General features: G+C 36.0%; 1 pseudogene; it reads left to right on the plus strand.

Annotated features, from left to right (window-relative positions):
- Positions 1-534: 534 nt before the first annotated feature.
- Positions 535-19985, plus strand: LOC127679740 (zinc finger protein 845-like; annotated as a pseudogene).
- Positions 19986-20198: the final 213 nt, after the last annotated feature.

Consider the following 20198-nt stretch of genomic DNA (forward strand, 5'->3'; position numbering starts at 1 on the left):
GTACTGATACTGAGTGATCTTTATTCAACATTTTGGATGCTGAGACAAGTGTATATAGAAAATTTACTTTATATCATGTCTTTCTAGCTGACCAAAGCTGCACAATTTCAGTGTGAATGAAGTCATAGTCGAAAATTAGAAGTACATTGCCTAGAGATATAATTTGAGAAAATTCAAAACTGATCAATCACATATGTGGACTGGCTTCTGCCAGGTACAGTTTTAATAATAAGATTTAGAACACTATTAACATTTCCTGTCAGTTGATACAGATCAGAATTGAGTGTCTTCTGAGAATCCATGTAACCATTGTGAAAAAAGAAAAAACATCTCCTGAGAGTGTAAATGCTGGAGAAGGAGTCTAGTTTACCTGAAATGTCAGAAAACACCCATTATTGAATCTCTTTCTCTCCAGTACAGTAATCCCTGTCATCTCTATTTGCACTTTTTTTTCCCGACAATCATCTCATATGTGGAAAACATGAAAAGGTCTTAGATCAAGACACAGAGTGCATTGTCCAAGGGCATGTGAAGATGCAAGTGAAGTCTTCTAAATGTAATGGGCTTAGCAACATGATTAATGAATCCACCCAAAGTACACCTTATGAAACTAATGACAGAGACATTGCTCTTCAATCCTCAAATCTAAAAAGACATAAAACTGGGAAAACCAGAGAAGCTTACAAATATAACCATTTTGTAAAGTGTTTAAATAAGTGCACTCTCATTAGTCTAAATCAAGAAATACACATAGAGAAGCAAGAAAATAACAATATAAAATTTGATATTGGTTATGTCCCTAAACATAAACTGATGCTGAAACAAAAGAATAATTGCAAGAATCTTTACAAGTGTAGTGAATGTGAAAAATGCTTTAGCCACATAAAAACTGTGAGATGTCATGAGAGAATACATACATGTATACATACAGGTATACAGCTGTATAAATGTAGTCAATGTAAAAGATGCTTTACCCACAAAGGCCATTTTAATATTCATCAGAAAAGCCAGGCGGTGGTGGCACACGCCTGTAACCCAGTACTCTGGGAGGCAGAGGCAGGCAGATTCCTGAGTTCGAGACCAGCCTGGTCTACAGAGTGAGTTCCAGGACAGCCAGAGCTATACAGAGAAACCCTGTCTCAAAAAAGCCAAATCTAAAAATTAAAAAAAAATATTCATCAGAAAATAAATACAGGAGAGAAACTTTACAAATGTAGTGCATGTCAAAAATGCCTTACCCAACAATCACATCTTAGGGTTCATCAGAGAATTCATACAGGAGAGAAGCCTTACAAATGCAGTGAATGTAACAAATGCTTTACCCAAAATTTCAGTCTTAATTTACATCAGAGTGTTCATACAGGGGAGAAACCTTACAAATGTAGTGAATGTGACAAATTCTTTACCTACAAATCTAGTGTGAGAATTCATCAGCGAATTCATACAGGAGTGAAACCCTACAAATGCAATGAATGTCATAAATTCTTTATCAGAAATAGCCATTTTAGCTGTCATTAGCAAGTTCATACAGGAGAGAAAACTTACTTATGCAATGCCTGTAACAAATGCTTTAACTATAATAGTGGTCTTAGAAATCATCAGAGTATTCATATAGTAGGGAAAGGTTAGAAATGAAGTGAATGAGAAAATCTTCTACCAAAGAAGGTCCGTATAGAATTCACCAGAAAAACATACTCCTGAAATAAATATTTCAACTATAGTGATGGTATAAATCCGTTATTTTTGTCTTATCTCTTAAAATGCCACAGTGAATACATACAGATGAGAAACCTCACAAGTGCAGTGTCTATGGAAATATCTTTGACTTCATTTCAATTCCAAAAATATATCTGAATATCTATAGTGAAGAAAATATTTCCAAGAGAAAAAATATTCCATATGTTCTATGTAGACTGCATTCTCTGCAACACTTGAGGCTCTACACTAGAGAATTATTGTGAGAAAGTAATGTTGTGAAAACTTTCATTCCATGTTCAAATCTTAGATAATGTCAAATATTTCTGTAGGGAATAACTGAAAATATGACAACAGAAGAAATTTTTCATTAAAACTTTTACTTACTCACCTTCAATATTACAAAATGAAGATAAAATGTGGAAGCTGGAAGAGTACAGTAACGTTCGACACTTTCCTTGAAACTGAAATAAACGATTACAAAGGTAATTAATTAATCCTTGAAACAATTTAATTATACTGACAGCATTCCCTATATTTAATTCACATGAAGAAATTCAGACAAATTCTACTTAACAGAGAATTTGATATACTAAGCTGCCAAAATAGCATGTTCTTTCTCTTATAGAGATGCCTACAAATATGGGGTGTGCTATAACTGACTATGAGTCCCTTGTTCTCTGGTCAACAACTCCTTCCCCATTGTCCTGTAAGTATATCCAATAAAGCTCATTGATTAATTTGACTTGGTACTTTTCAATTTCTATTTAGGGTGCTTAGATAAATATATGTTGTGTATCCCCAGGAAATTTCTCTCATGAAATATATGTGGAAGCCATCTTCAAACTTGTAGCAGAAACATGAACTTAATGTTAGTGATTTTCAGTGTTTGCTTCACAACCCTTTTGAAGGTTAGAATTACTCTGTCATAGGGATTAATCAAGAGCAAAAGAAAACATATTTCTAATGGTCTTAGGACTGAGAAATCATTCTTTCAATCCCTGGTGAGTCTGTCCACATAAATATAATTTGAATTTTTGTATATCACTTTTGTAAACTAGGAAACACTAGGAAAAGTTAAGGAAAGTTAGAAACACTGTATTAAAGATGAAGATTTGCGTTATCTACAATAGGGAAGATTTTGTTCAATGAAACAATCTAACTGCCATAGTATTACTAGTTTAATTTAGAAAGCCTCAAAACTGAAAATACAGAGAGACTTTTAGAGCCTCAACAACAAGTTTGCTCTCTTTCTTGAATTCATGGGAATATGAGAGAAAAGTCTATGAAATAATAAATGTGAATATGGCTTCATCATTTTCTGGGGTATACATCCATATTGTGCTATGTAACTGCAAGACTCTAAATACCTTAATACCCCTTGATTGATCCAATCTCCAATAACATTCACAATAACACTACCCATTTGCATATATTACAGGTCATTATGGTGCCCTGTCCTGGTGGACCTTAAAACTCCAGTCTAACATGGAATGAATTAGACTTTCCTTTCCCCCCCTTTTGTTTCTTTTAAAGATTTGTTTATTATATGTAAGTACACTGTTTCTGTCTTCAGACACACCAGAAGAGTGCATCTAATCTCATTGCAGATGATTGTGAGCTCCCGTGTGGTTGCTGGGATATGACCTCAGGACTTCTGGAAGAGCAGGCATTGTGGTTAATCACTGAGCCACCTCTCTAGCCCTTCATTCTTTTTCAAAAATCATTTCTAGAATGCTAATATCTTACACATACCACAATGTTCATCCTGAAGAAATGCTCAACAAATCACTATTAAGTTTTATCATCTTCATGTTAATTTCATGCTCATGAGAACATTCCACCTCAAATCCTAATGTCCATATCTTAACTGTGTTGGTAATCTGCTGACTATGTAAGTGTGGCATATTCTGTTTTTTTTCCATTTACAGTATTGCTGCCAGGATATTTATATAATGATTTGTAAGAGGAATTTCTTGTCTGTTGTTTGCACACATGGAAATGTTTGTTTGGCAGTCAGCACAAAGCAGGTATACATCAGATCAATAAATGATTTCTAACTCATCTGTTTTATCATTGTCAAGACAGTGGTTTCTGCACTTGGAGAATAATCATTCTGAGTGAGCTTTTTAGGTATTAGTCCCTTAAAGATCCCTGGAATTATGATTGGATATGAAGGTATACTTAACAATCTTTAAAACAATAACTATCTATAAAGTTATGGTTGTATAAATATTGATTAAGCAAGTAAATACTCCTTGTTAATTTTCTATTCGAAATATTTGAAATACAAGATGTAAATACAGCATTCAGAAATATGTCCTCATATACTGATTCATTAATTTTATACCTTAGAATCTTTAAAAACACTATATGAATGCTGTGAAATGATATTAGGCCACAATATTTTTGTAGTTTGAAAATTCATTATACATTGAAATAATAATAGAGAGGAAAATTTAAATTCCCCTGATCAGTAACTATGAGAAAAGTTGTCTCTTGTCTCCATTCAAAAAAGTGCATTGTTTCCATGCATACATGGCTAAGGTATCCTGCTGTTGATTGATTTTGATTTGTTTTCTTGAAAAAGCATCTTTTTCATGTGTTATTCAGAAGTCATCTCACATACCAAGTGAGGACTTAAGAAGTATCTGTCTGACGCTGCCTTCTTTGTACTGTGTTTAAAGCAGTGTAAGAACACATATTCAGACATTCACTTTTCTGGTTGACTTCCATGATTTCATAAGAGTCAACTCAAAAGGATTGACCATACCCATACCCTGTTCATCTGGATTTGTCCAAAGTTTGGATGCTTCAGAACTGCAGCTATGTGGAATTTCTCCTTTATTTCTTAGTGCTGTTGGTTTCAGAGAAAATAACCCCGAAAATGTGTGAGCACTGTGTGAATGAATGTTACATCTCACAGAGACAGCTGAGATTCTGAGAGCAGTGGGGATCGATCTTTGCATGATCCATTGTCTAGTTTTCCTGTTGTTTCTCACTGGTGGTGTAACTCATCCTTCATATTTTGTTTCGTGGAAATTTCAGGACTTCAGGACCTCAGTGCTGCACACTACTCTCATCCCAATCATATACTCCCATTTGAAACCTTGGGTTTTGATGAACCTGTGATTAGAAGTGGTGGGCCCTTTTTTTTTTTTTTTTTTTTTTGACTCAGGGTTTCTCTGTGTAGCCGTGGCTGTCCTTGAACTCACTCTGTAGACCAGTCTGGCCTCAAATTCAGAATTCTACCTGTATCTGCCTCCCAAGTGCTGGGACTAAAGGCATGTTCCACCACTACCTAGCTAGAAGGGGTGAGTCTTAAGTTATGCTAACTTAAACTGTACCATATGGATTTTCTAAAATCTTTAACCCTGTGTGACCTGCGGAATTGTATGTAGAATTGTATTCATTCTTTTCTCCTTATCTTTTGAGCAAAGCACTGTTAGAAATATAAGCCCATTCTGAAGAATATATTTCTTATATGCAGGGCTCACCAATAAGCATCACTCTTTAAACTTAGAACAAAGAGGCTTGAAAAGTGTTGTGAAAGGAGCCTATAGTAAAAGTACCAGGTATTTTCATCTTTTGAGATAGGGCTGATAAGGTCTTCAGGTGACTGAAAATGAAATGGGCACATTCCCTTGAAGGCTGTTGTGATGGTGTACCAGTTAACTGAGGTGGTTTTTTTGAATAGGAAATCAGTTCAGATTCCAAAACACATAGTAGCTGATAACCAACGATAATGTCAATTTTGAACATCTGATGCCTTTTTCTGAGTGCAGATGGCAACAGACATGAAAAGTACACATATACTCTCAGAAAATATATGAACCTCAGCTAACAAAAAACAGCTGTCAAAAAAGTGTGGAAACAAAGATGTTACAAGTTTGTTTTCCACATTCTTTTTTTTTTTCATTTTTCTTTTTTTTATTTTTTTAATTTGATATATTTTTGTATTTACTTATCCAATGATTTCCCCTTTTCTAGCCTCCCACTCGCCGAAAGTCCCATAAACCCTCTTCCCTCCCCCTGTTCTCCCACCCAGCCCTTCCCACTTCCCTGTTCTGGTTTTGCCCTATACTGCTTCACTGAGTCTTTCCAGAACAAGGGGCCACTCCTCCGTTCTTCTTGTACCTCATTTGCTGTGTGGATTATGTTTTGGGTATTCCAGTTTTCTAGGTTAATATCCACTTATTAGTGAGTGCATACCATGATTCATCTTTTGACTCTGGGTTACCTCACTTAGTATGATGTTCTGCAGCTCCATATATTTGCCTAAGAATTTCATGAATTCATTGTTTGTAATGGCTGAATAGTACTCCATTGTGTATATATACCACATTTTTTGAATCCACTCTTCTGTTGAGGGATACCTGGGTTCTTTCAAGCTTCTGGCTATTAAAAACAGGGCTGCTATGAACATAGTGGAACATGTATCCTTATTACATGCTGGGGAAACTTCTGGGTATATGCCCAGGAGTGGTATAGCAGGATCTTCTAGAAGTGAGGTGCCCAGTTTTCGGGGGAACCGCCAGACTGATTTCCATAGTGGTTGTACCAATTTGCAACCCCACCAGCAGTGGAGGAGTGTTCCTCTTTCTCTACATCCTCACCAACATCTGCTGTCTCCTGAATTTTTAATCTTAGCCATTCTGACTGGTGTAAGGTGAAATCTCAGGGTTGTTTTGATTTACATTTCCCTAATGACTAATGAAGTTGAGCATTTTTTAAGATGCTTCTCTGCCATCTGAAGTTCTTCAGGTAAAAATTCTTTGTTTAATTCTGCACTCCATTTTTTAATAGGGTTATTTGGTTTCCTGAAGTCTAACTTCTTGAGTTCTTTATATATATTGGATATTAGCCCTCTATCTGATGTAGGGTTGGTGAAGATCTTTTCCCAATTTGTTGGTTGCTGATTTGCCCTTTTGATGGTGTCCTTTGCTTTACAGAAACTTTGTAATTTTATGAGGTCCCATTTGTCAATTCTTGATCTTAGAGCATACACTATTGGTGATTGGTTCAGAACCTTTCCCCCTGTACCAATGTCCTCAAGGGTCTTCCCCAGTTTCTTTTCTATTAGCTTCAGAGTGTCTGGCTTTATGTGGAGGTCCTTGATCCATTTGGAGTTGAGCATAGTACAAGGAGACAAGGATGGATCAATTCGCATTCTTCTGCATGCTGACCTCCAGTTGAACCAGCACCATTTGTTGAAAAGGCTATCTTTTTTCCATTGGATGTTTTCAGCCCCTTTGTCGATGATCAAGTGGCCATAGGTGTGTGGGTTCATTTCTGGATCTTCAATCCTGTTCCATTGATCTGTCTGCCTGTCACTACCAATACCATGCAGTTTTTAACACTATGACTCTGTAGTATTGCTTGAGGTCAGGGATACTGATTCCCCCAGAATTTGTTTTGTTGTTGAGAATAGTTTTAGCTATCCTGGGTTTTTTGTTATTCCAGATGAATTTGAGAATTACTCGTTCTAACTCTGTGAAGAATTGAGTTGGGATTTTGATGGGTATTGCGTTGAATCTGTATATTGCTTTTGGCAAAATGGCCATTTTAACTATATTAATCCTGCCGATCCATGAGCATGGGAGGTTTTCCTATTTTTTGAGGTCTTCTTCCATTTCCTTCTTCAGAGTCTTGAAGTTCTTGTCATACACATCTTTCACATGTTTGCTAAGAGTCATCCCAAGGTACTTTATACTATTTGTGGCTATTGTGAAGGGTGTCATTTCCCTAATTTCTTTGTCATCCTGCTTATCCTTTGAGTATAGGAAGGCTACTGATTTGCTTGAGTTGATTTTATAACCTGCCACTTTGCTGAAGTTGTTTATCAGCTGTAGGAGTTCTCTAGTGAAGTTTTCTGGGTCACTTAGGTAGACTATCATATCATCTGCAAATAATGATAGTTTGACTTCTTCCTTTCCAATTTGTATCCCTTTGACCTCCTTATGTTGTCTAATTGCCCAAGCTAGTACCTCAAGTACAACATTGAAAAGATAAGGAGAAAGGGGGCAGCCCTGTCTAGACCCTGATTTTAGTGGGATTGCTTCAAGTTTCCCTCCATTTAGTTTGATGCTTGCTACCAGTTTGCTGTATATTGCTTTTACTATGTTTTGGTATGGACCTTGAATTCCTGTTCTTTCCAAGACTTTAAGCATGAAAGGATGCTGAATTTTGTCAAATGCTTTTTCAGCATCCAATGAAATGACCATGTGTTTTTTTTCTTTGCGTTTGTTTATGTAGTGGATTGCATTGATGGATTTCAGTATATTGAACCAACCCTACATCCCTGGGATAAAGCCTACTTTATCATGGTGAATGATCATTTTGATGTGTTCCTTGATTCGGTTGGCAAGAATTTTATTGAGTATTTTTGCATCGATGTTCATAAGGGAAATTGGCCTGAAGTTCTCTTTCTTTGTTGGATCTTTGTGTGGTTTTGGTATCAGCGTAATTGTGGCTTCGTAGAAGGAATTGGGTAGTGTTCCTTCTGTTTCTATTTTGTGGAATAATTTGAAGAGTATTGGTGTTAAGTCTTCTTTGAATGTCTGATAGAATTCTGCACTGAAGCCATCTGGTCCTGTGCTTTTATGGTTGGAAGACTTTCTATGACCCCTTCTATTTCTTTAGGGGTTATGGGACTGTTTAGATGATCTATTTGGTCCTGATTTAATTTTGGTACTTGGTATCTGCCTAGGAAATTGTCCATTTCCTCCAGATTCTCCAGTTGTGTTGAGTATAGGCTTTTGTAGGAGGATGTGATGATTTTTTGGATTTCCTCAGTTTCTGTTATTATATCCCCCTTTTCATTTCTAATTTTGTTAATTTTGATACTTTCTCTGTGCCCTTTGGTCAGTCTGGCTAAGGGTTTATCTATCTTGTTGATTTTCTCAAAGAACCTGCTCCTGGATTCGTTGATTCTTTGTATGGTTCTCTTTTTTTCTACTTGATTGATTTCAGCCCTGAGTTTGCTGATTTCCTGTCTTCTACTCCTCTTGAGTGAATTGGTTTCTTTTTGTTCCAGGGCTTTCAGGTGTGTCGTTAAGCTGTTAGTGTATGCTCTCTCCATTTTCTTTTTAGAGGCACTCAGGGCAATGAGTTTTCCTCTTAGCACTGCTTTCATTTTGTCCCAAAGATTTGGGTATGTTGTGCCTTCATTTTCATTAAATTCTATAAAGTCTCTGTTTTCTTTCTTTATTTCTTCTTGGACAAGGTGTCATTGAGTAGAGTATTGTTCAGGCTCCATGTGTATGTGGGCTTTCTGTTGTTTTTGTTGCTATTGAAGACGACTCTTACTCCATAGTGATCTGATAGGAGGCATGGGATTAGTTCGATCTTCTTATATTTGTTGAGGTCTCCACATTCTATCTCTGTATAATTGATACCATAGGAATCTATTTCAAATAATCACAAGAATATGTTCATGTGATTGAATTTCTATGTAAAAATTAATATTAGGGAAATTATAATTTACTTATTTGTGCATTTCAGTGCTTAGATCACCATTCTAACCGTATCACTTTTTGGCCTAATAATAATACTATTTTTTTTTTATCATTATGACATATTGTAACATTAGGAAATTTCATGTTTCCAGATTGTTTTTTTGCCTGAAAGACTTGAAGATTTTTTCAGGCACTACTCATTTTTTTGTTCCATTTTTCCATTTCCTGAAATGATAGGTTCCTTTTAGTGACTCTTCCATAGCCTCAGTAATAATGTCAGGCTCCCCTCTTGAGCTGGATCCCACCTGGGGACTGTTGCTGGACCTTCTTTTCCTTAGGCTCCTCTCTATTTGAATCCCTGCTGTTCTTTCAGACAGCAACAAATATGAGTCCGAGTTTTCAATGTGGGATGGCATCTTCCTTCCTCACTTGATGTCCTGTCTTCCTGATGGAGGTGGGCTCTATAATTTCCCTCTTCCTACTCTTGGGAATTTTTAAGGTACTTCCCTTTGGGTCCTGAAAGTATTTTACCACCCAGTACTCTGATGCATTCTGGAGGGTCCCCCCAACTTTCGACCTCAGGAGTTAGCCTGTTTTCTTTCTTTCTGCTGGCCCGCAGGGCTTCAGTCCTTGTCCCTCACCCAATACCAGAACAGGATCCCCTCTCCCCCCCCCCACACACACACCTGCACACTTTCCCTTCCAGATTTCTCCATCAGCATTTGTGATTGCTTTCTTCTTCCTTCCAAGTGGTCTGAGGAGTCTTCACTTGTCCCCTTCAGCTTGTTGACCTTTTTGAGTTCTGTGGACTATATCTTTTGTTTTGTTATTTTAAGTGACAAAATCACGACTGTGTTTATACCTGAAATCTGCTTGTCTCAAGAGAGATACTACTCAGTGTGATACTCTTTGGTAAATTCTCAATATAGAAATTGTTATTTCTGTTTGTCTTTTGTTGTATGAGTTTATTTCTGGGTCTTCAATTCTGTTCCATTGCCCTGCCTGCATATCTCTGTACCAGTACCACAAGGTTTTTTTTTTTTTTTTTTTTTTTATAAATCGCTATTTCTATGTAGTAGAACTTGAGGTCAGAGTTTGCGATTCCCTCTGAAATTCTCATAGTTTTGAGAATTATTTTGGCTATCCTGTGTTTTTTGTTATTTCAGAGCAATTTTGGGAATTGCTCTATCTCTGTGAAGAATTGAGTGGAAACTTTGAAGGTATCGTGTTGAATCTATAGATGAATTTTGGTACAATGGCCATTTTTCCTCTGTTAGTCCTGTTGATCCATGATCTTGAGAGATAGTTCCATCTTCTGAGGTCTTCTTTGAATTCTTTCTTCAGGAAGTTGGAAACTTTTGTCAAACAGATCTTTCACTTGTTTGGTTAGAATGACACCAACTATTTTATATTATTTATAACTATTGTAAAGGATGTTGTTTCCCTAATTTCTTTCCCAGCCCATTTATTCTTTGAGTAGAGGAAGACTTCTGATTTGTTTGAGTTATTTTTTTATCTAAGTAATTTGCTGAGATTATTATCAAGCTCTGTGAATTCTCTGGTGAAATTGTTGGGCTCACTTATATATATATAATCATATCCTTTGCAAATAGTGATATCTTAATTTATTCCTTTCCAATTTGTATCTCTTTTATCCTTTGTAGTCTAATTGTTCTATCTAGGACTTAAAATACTATGTTGAATAGATATGGTGAGAGTGGGCAGCCTTGTCTAGTCACTGATTTTTGTCACAGTGCTTCCAGTTTCTCTCCATTTAGCTTGATGTTGACTATTGGTTTGTTGTATATTGTTTTTCATTGTAAGCATTGAATCGATGATCTTTTTGAGGTTTAGAAAATGTATGGGTGTTGTATTCTGTCCAAGGCATTTTAAGCATCTAATGAGATGATCATTTGCTGTATTTATTTTTTTTAAGATTCTTGATACAGTGTATTATGTTGATGGATTTCTGTATATTGAACCAACTCTGCATCCCTGGGATGAAACCTACTTCATAATTATGAATGATCATTTTGATGTGTTCTTCGATTTGGTTTGCTAGAATTTTATTGAATATTTTTACATTGATATTCCTCAAGGAAATTCAACTGGAGTTCTCTTTCTTTTTTGGGTCTTTTGTGGTTTAAGTATCAGTGTAACTGTGGCTTTATAGAATGAATTAGGTAGTGTTCCTTCTGATCCTATTTTGTGGAATAATTTGAAAAGTATTGGTATTTGGTCTTCTTTGAAAGTCTGATTGAATTTGAATTCTGGACTCAACCCATCTGGGTTTGGGCTTTTTTTTTTTTTTTCTTTTTTCTTTTTTTTTCTTTCTTTTTTCTTTTTTTTTTTTTTTTTTTTTTTGGTTGAGAGACTTTAATGATTGTTTCTATTTCATTTGAGATTCTGGGATGGTTTAGATGATTTGGGGTTTTTTGTTTGTTTGTTTGTTTGTTTGTTTATTCTGTTTTAACTTTGGTACCAGGTATCTGTCCGGAAAATCACCTAATTCATCTAAATTTTCCAGTTTTGTTGAGTAAAGGCTTTTGTTATAGGGTCTCATAATTTTTTGAATTTCCTCAGTTTTTGTTGTTATGGCTACTTTTTCATTTCTGATTTTGTTAATTTGGATACTGTGTCTGTGACTTCTGGTTACTCTGTCTGAAGCTTTATCCATCTTGTTGATTTTCTCAAAGAACTAGCTTCTGTTTTTTTTTTTTAATATTTTTATTCTTTTTATAGTTTCATTTGTTTCTACTTGGTTGACTTCATCTCTGAGTTTGTTTTCTGCCATATTTTCCTCTTGGGTGTGTTTGCTTAAATTTGTTCTAGAGCTTTCAGATACACTGTTAAGTTTCAGATACACAAAAACAGTGTTTCAGATACACTGTTAAGCTGGTGTATTATCCATCTGATTTCTTTGTGGATGCACTCAGAGCTATGAATTTTCCTCTCAGCACTGCTGTCATTGTGTCCAATAAGTTTGGGTATGTTGTACCTTCATTTTTGTTAAATTTTAAAACATCTTTAATTTATTTATTTCTTCCATGACCAAGTTCTTATTGAGTAGAGACTTGAGCAACTCATATCTTCAGACTCATATCTATGAAACTTTTAGAAAACATTTGTCCTTCAATATTTTCCTTTCTCATCAGTATCAGAAAGTATATCCTGTTTTTCAGGGCTTTTTATTAACATAGGAAAGCTATTTTGTCCAGTAGCCAATAATAGTTTTCCATTTCAGGGTCTTTTATCCTTCAAGGACGTGTCTGTGGACTTCTCATTGGAGGAATGGGATTTCCTCAGTTTTACTCAGCAGATGTTGTACATGGATGTGATGTTGGAAAATTACAACAATCTATTGTTTGTGGGTAAGGCTACAGTTCTCTTTGAATTCCTGGAACTTTATTTGAATTTTCTTTCATTCTGTTTATGTAAACTCTTTGAAATATCAAGAACCCATTAAAATATGAGAAGTTATGGTTAAAATCACAACTCTTTCAACTCATTTACAGTTCTCTGCTTTCTTTGGAAGAGTATCCATTGCCATATTCTTTCAAGTTTTTCCATACCTCTTATATAACTTTATTTGGTAACTTCTGAGTTGAAAAAAATCAAATGTTCTGAACAAGAAATTATGTTTCTGTACATATAATAATTTCAGAACTTAATTTTAGTATTACATTAAAATCTTATTTATAAATTTTTCATCCTTAACATTGGTTTTATTATCAAAACTCTTGTGCACAATTAGGCAAATCTCTACAAACCACAAAATGTAGTACTTACTGTGGTATAGAAAGAAAAAAATGTAAACAGTAAGAAATTCGCTTCAGCAGAGATAAAGTTTCATAATGATAGTAGAATGTACAAATATAAAGACAAATGCAGATCAAACAATATCAAAATGAGAACCGCATCAATTTCCATTCAAAGAAGCATGGATCTTTGGAAGTTTGGCTTTGTGACATTTCAAAGAGAATGAATTAAACCTTAAAAAACCTACTAAATAAGCTATATTGTAACTTTAGGGCAAACGTAGGTTTTCATTTATAAAAGCCATCTGTAAAGGTCATACACCTTAAAAAGCTTAACATTGGTTGTCCACACCTGAGAGTAGAGATAAACAATTGCTTTTTAAATGTCAGCATCATTCTTACACATTGACAAGGCTACGGAGATATTCTATACAGCAAAGGAATGTCCATGCATAGCTACATATGAAAGAAAACGACATATTTTATACTTTTTAATTTTTGACAAATTGATGCATTATGGAATACATTATGTCACAATCACCACACATATTCTTTTTTATCTTCCTAAGTCACAATCGCCACCCATATTCTTTTATCATCTTTCCAATTCAATCGGTTATTTGGCATTGGGGGAGGTTGCTTTCTTTTTATTTAGTTCTTGTTTTGTGAATCATTGAATGGGAGTGTAGAAGTAATCGTTGGAGCAGAGCTGACCAGTGGTTATACTAATAATGCAGTGATTTCATTTACAAATATTTCTTTTTAAGAATATGAGGGGATATGGTGGAGAGAGGCAGTGATCGGGATGTAAAGCAAATTAAAAAAAAAGACTGCATGTCAATATACTCTCGGCATAAAATATATTCATAGCAACACTATTCATACAATTGCATATAGAAGGTTTACACAAGTTAAATGTTGTTTTTACACTAAAGACACATAACTTGATTTTTTTAAATTAAATGTTATACTTTTCTCTGCATACTTCCTCCCCCACCTTCTTGTCCAGAGGATGTCTCCCCCAGACTACCACCTGAACAAGCCTCACCACTCCATGGAATTTCAAGTCTCTGGAGGGTTAGGTGCATCTTCTTTCACAGTTGCTGGACCAGGAAGTCCTCTACTGTTTAGGTGTCATGGTCTTCATGCTGGCTGGTGTGTGTTGTCTGACTGGTATCTTAGTGTCTGAGAGATCTTGGGGGTCTAGTTCATTTGAGACTGCTGCCCTTTCCATGGGGTCACCCTCCTCCTCTGCTTCTTCCAACTTTTCCCCAATTCAACTACAGGGGCTCCTGGCTTGAATCCATTGTTTGGGTGCTAGTATCTGCATCTGACTCCTTCAGCTGCTTGTTGCACCTCTCAGAGGACAGCCATGTCAGATTCCTGTCTATAAGCATACCATGACATCAGTAAGAGTGTCAGGGCCCTGGGCCTCCCCTTAAGCTGGATCCCAATTTGGGCCTGTCACTGGACCTCCTTTCTTTCATGCTCTTCTTCATTTTTGTTCCTTCAGTTCTTTCAGACAAGAACAATTTTTGGTCTGAGCTTTTGACTATTAGATAGCAATCCCATTCCTCCACTTGATTCCTATCCCACCATGGGAGGTAGACTGTTCAAGTTTCTCCTCTCCACTGTAGAGCAGTTAATCCATTATCCCTCTCTTTGAGTACTTATTATTGAGTACATACTAAGTATATACATTTGGGTCTTAGTTACTTCACTCAGGATGATATTTTCTGGTTCTATCCATTTGCCTGCACAACTCATTTTTAATAGTTGAGTAGTATTCAATTGTGTAAATGAACCACATTTTCTGTATCCATCAGATCTCTCAGATGCTTGATTTCTTGTATATGCTAGAGAGCCCTCCACCTCCCGCCTCCCAAGGTGTCTATTTCCATTTATCCTACTGGCCTTCAAGGTTTCACTCCTGTTTTTGCCCCAATACTTCATTACATTCCTACCATCCCCTCCCTGTCTTCTCTCCCCACCAAGGTCTCTCACTCCTACCCCGTGACTGATTTCTTGTCTCTCCCAAGTGGGAATGAAGCATCCTCACTTGGGACCTTCTAAATGTTAACCTTCTTGTGTCCTGCCAGTTTTCGTCCTGTGTATTATGTACTTTTTTGGCTAATATCCACTTATTATTGAGTACATACTAAGTATATACATTTGGGTCTTAGTTACTTCACTCAGGATGATATTTTCTGGTTCTATTCATTTGCCTGCACAACTCATTTTTAATAGTTGAGTAGTATTCAATTGTGTAAATGAACCACATTTTCTGTATCCATTATTCCATTGTGGGGCATCTGGGTTGTTTCCAGCTTCTGGCTATCACAAACACGGTGGCTATGAACATAGTAGAAAATGTGTCATACTAGCATTGGGGGTATCCCTTGGGTTGGCCCAAGAGTGTTATAAGTGGGTCTTCAAGTAGATCTATTTCCAGTTTTCTGTGGAACCTCCAGATAGATTTTCAGTGTGGTTTTACCAGTTTACAACCCCAGCAGCAATGGAGGAGTGGTCATCTTTCTCCATGTCCTGGCCAGCATTTTTGTAACCTAAGGCTTTGATATTAGCCATTCTAGTTGGTGTAAGGAAGAATTCCAGGTCATTTTAATTTCCTTTACCTTGATCACTAAGAACTTTGAACATTTCTTTAAGTGCTTCACAGCTATTTGAGGTTCCTCTGTTTGGATTATCTATTTAGTTCTATACAACATTTATTTATTTATTTATTTATTTATTTATTTATTTATTTATTTTGGTTTGGGTAGTTTTGTTTCTTGGTAGTGATCTTCTATGTGTGTGTGTGTGTGTGTGTGTGGGTGTGTGTGGGTGTGTGTGGGTGTGTGGGTGTGTTACATTTTGAATTTTAACCCTCTATTGCTGTGCGGTTAGAGAATTTTTTTCCCAACCTGTAGGTTGCTGGTTTGTCCTTCAGCTTGCAAAAGCTTGCCAGTTTCATGTGGTCACATTTATCAAATTTTGATCTTAGTGCCTGAGGCATTGGAATTCTGTTTAGGAATTTCCCTCCTGTGTTAGTGATTTCAAGGATATTTCCCACTTTGTCTCTTAATAGATTCAGTGTATCTGGTTTTAAGTTGAGATTCTTGATCCACTTTGTCTTGACCTTTATTCATGGTGATACATATTTATCTATTTTCATTTTTCTACATACAGACTGCGAGTTAGACCAGCACCATTTATTGAAGATACTTTCTTTTTTTTCCATTGTATATTTTTAGTTTCCTTGTCCAAGATCAAGTGTCCATAAGTATGCTATTTTATTTCTGGATCTTCACTTCTATTCAATTGATCAACCTGTCTGTATCTTTATGAATACCACATTGTTTTTTATCACTATTCCTGTGTAGTGTAGCTTTAGCTCTAGGATGGTGATTCACCCAGAAGTTCTTTTAGGGCTACACAGAGAAACCTTGCCTCAAAAAACCAAAACCAAAAAAAAAAAAAAAAAAAGTTTGGATTTTTGATGGTAATTACATTAAATTTAAAGATTGCTTTTTGTTGGATGACCAATCTAATTATCTTAATTCTACTAATTCATGAGCATGGGAGATCTCTCTATTTTCTATCGTCTTATTTAATTTCTTTCTTGCTAGACTTGATGTTTTTGTCATACTGACATTTCAATTGTTTGGTTAGAGTTATCCTAAGATATTTAAACTCTAATCCATTTCTATTTCTTTACAGTATTGCTGGATATAGTAGCCTTGTTTGCTATTTGTGTTCTCTTGGGTTCAACATGACCTCTGTCCAAACTCTCCTGGCTTTTAGTGTCTCTGTTGAGAAGTCTGGTGTAATTCTTTTAGGTCTGCCATTATATGTGACATAGCCATTTGGTCTTGTGGCTTTTACTATTCTTGGTCTTTTTGTTATTTTGTCTTTTTTTTTTTAAGAGAGCTGAGGACCGAACCCAGGGACTTATGCTTGCTAGGCAAGTGCTCTACCACTGAGTTAAATCCCCAAACCCGGCTTTTAATATTCTTTCTTCCTTTTGTTCATTTAGTGATTTGAATATTATGTGATAGAAGGATTTTCTTTTCTGGTCTAATCTATTTGGTGTTCTGTAGGCAGTTTGTACATTTATGGTCTCCCTTTATATTCAAGAAGTTTTCTTCTATGATTTTGTTGATGTTTATGAACCCTTTGAGTTAGGAATCTTAACTTTCCTCTATTCCTAATATTCTAGATTTTATCTTTTCATTGTGTCCTGGATTTCTGGGATGTTTTGGCTTATGAGATTTTTATGTTTTGAATGTTCTTTGATAGTTTTTTCTATTTATTCTAAGATACTTTTTACACCAGATATTCTGTATTCCAACATTTGTATTCTATTGGTGTTGCTTATGTCTATATTTCATGACCTCTTTCCTAGGTTTTCTATTTCAAGTGTTGCCTCCATTAATATTTTCCTTATTGCTTCTACTTCCACTTTTAGGTCTTAGATAGCTTTGTTCTATTCCTTCACCTGTTTGATTGTGTTTTCCTGTATTTCTCTAAGGGATTTATTTGTTTCCTATTTAATGGCTTCTACCTCTCTACCACATTTACCTCTATTTTTTCAGGGAGTTTTATCTTCTTTAAAGGGCTCTATTATCTTCATGAGATAGTATTTTATGTTAGTTTACTTATTTTCAGGTGTGTTGTTGTATCTAGGGCTTTCTGTGGTGGGAGAAGCAGGTTCTAATGATACCAAAGTATATTGGCTTCTATTGTTTATGCTTTTTCACTTGCCTCTCACCATCTCATTATCCCTGGTTCTAGGTGGACTGAGTGTCTATGTCAGCCAGCTGCCTCTTGTGTCCCTGCGTTGCTGCCAGTCTCCTTGTAGTACTGTGTTCCTGACTGTAGCAGATGTCATGTGAGACCTTCAGAGAGTGTGGTGTTTAGAGAGGCAGAGAAACTGCTGATTTGTTACCCTAGCACCAACAGATTTCCTGATAGGCCTTCAGTCTATTGGGTCTTCTGAGGAGCAGTCAAACAGCTGCCTTTTTTGTTGCTGTTTTCCTGGCAGATCTTCAGACTGTAGGGTCTGTTGCCCTGTGTGAAGCAGAACAGTTGCTATGTGTGCACTGGAATTCCTGGAGACCTTGAGACTGTGGTGCCTTCATATGGGCAGTCAATGTGTTGTTCTGCCTAAGCAGAAGGCACAGCCTTGAAGGAGAGTGGAATTCAGGGGGCAGGAATTTTGGCAGTTGAATGGACTAGATGCCACTGGCCTCCTTGGAATTCTCAATGAGCTTAACTGCTAGAGAAAGTACTTTATAAATTGTCCTGTATTCATCCGACCTACCACCATCTCCAAGACTATAGTGTCCACAAACAAGCTCTCAATTTCCTCATTTAGTTTTTGACAATGCTAAAGTTTTTAAGTTGATATAGAGCTGTTGTTTTTGGAGAATTTTGATGTTGCTTATTTATTTACATTTTGATATGAGGTCTCTGTGTTTAGTACTAAGACAGTATGATCTTTATCCTAGCAATTTGCTTGCTGAAACAAACATGTATAGAGGATTCATTTTACAATATGAATTTCTACCTGTCTAAGCTACTATGAATCAAATTGTAATAAAAAATCAGAGGTATATTGTTCTGAGATCTACTTTGTGAAATTTCAATACTGATCAATCACTTATTTGTCCTAGCTTCTGCAAGGTACACTTTTTAAAACAAGAATTAGAAGGGTATTATCATTTCCTGTCAGTTGATGTAGATCAGGATTGAGTGTTTTCTGAGGATCCATGTAATCATTATGAAAAAAAAAAAAAACTGTTTTGGGAGCATGAATCCTTGAGAAGGTCTAGTTAACCTGACATGTCAGCAGACACCCTTTATTGAATTTCTTTTCCTTCAATGCAGTAACCCCTGCCATCTCTATTTTTATTTTTTCAGATAATGAAAAAATTATCTCATATGTGGAAAACATGGGAATGTCTTAGATCAAGACAAAAAGTGCATTGTCCATGAGCGTGTGAATATGCAAGAGGTATCTTGTAAATGTGATGAGCTTAGCAAAATGATTAACGAATCCTCCCGAAGTACACCTTATGAAACTAACCACAGAGATGCCTCAATTCAATCCTCAAACCTGAAAAGACTTAAAACTGGGAAAACCAGAGAAGTTTCCATATATAAAGACTTTGGAAACTGTTCTATCATTAAACTAAATCAAGGAATACACATAGGGAATAAAGAAAACAACAATACAGAATTTGATATGAGTTTTGTCTCTAAACATGAACTGATGCTGAAGCAAAATAATAATGGTAAGAAGCTTTACAAATGTAGTGAATGTGACAAATGCTTTACTCACATGAAAATTCTGAGACATCACCAGAGAATTCATAAAGGAGAGAAATGGTATACATGTCATGAATGTGACAGATGCTTTACTCACAAAGGCCATTTTAATATCCACCAGAGAATTCATACAGGAGAGAAACCTTACAAATGCAGTGAATGTGATAAATGCTTTATCCAAAAATGCAATCTTAGAATCCATCAGAGAACTCATACAGGAGAGAAACCTTACAAATGCAGTGAATGTGACAAATGCTTTACCCAAAAATGCAATCTTCAAAGTCATCAGAGAACTCATACAGGAGAGAAACCTTAGAAATGCAGTGAATGTGACAAATGCTTTACCCAAAAATGCAATCTTCAAAGTCATCAGAGAACTCATGCAGGAGAGAAACCTTAGAAATGCAGTGAATGCAAAAATTGCTTTACTCAAAAATGCAATCTTCGAAGTCATCAGAGAACTCATACAGAAGAGAAACCTTAGAAATGCAGCGAATGTGACAAATGCTTTACCCGAAAATGTGATCTTAGAATTCATGAGAGAATTCACACAGGAGAGAAACCTTACAAATGCAGTGAATGTGACAAATGCTTTACTAACAAAGGCAGACTTACACTTTATCAGAGAATGCATACAGAAGAGAAACCTGACAAATGCAGTGAATGTGACAAATGCTTTACCCAAAAATACAATCTTAAAATTCATCAGAGAATTCATACAGGGGAGAAGCCTTACAAATGCAGTTAATGACACAAATGCTTTACCAAAAATGCCATCTTCATAGTCATCAGAGAATTCAAACTGCAGAGAAACACTAAATTGTACTGAACGTGACAATTACTTTACCAACAGTAACAATCTTAGAAGTCATCGCTGAGTGCATCCAAGAGAGAAATCATAACAATGCATTGGATGTAACAAGTGCTTCACCCATAATAGCTCTCTTAGGAGACATCTGAG

The sequence above is a fragment of the Apodemus sylvaticus genome, chromosome 3, assembly GCF_947179515.1.
Source record: "Apodemus sylvaticus chromosome 3, mApoSyl1.1, whole genome shotgun sequence".
Taxonomy (NCBI): Eukaryota; Metazoa; Chordata; class Mammalia; order Rodentia; family Muridae; genus Apodemus; species Apodemus sylvaticus.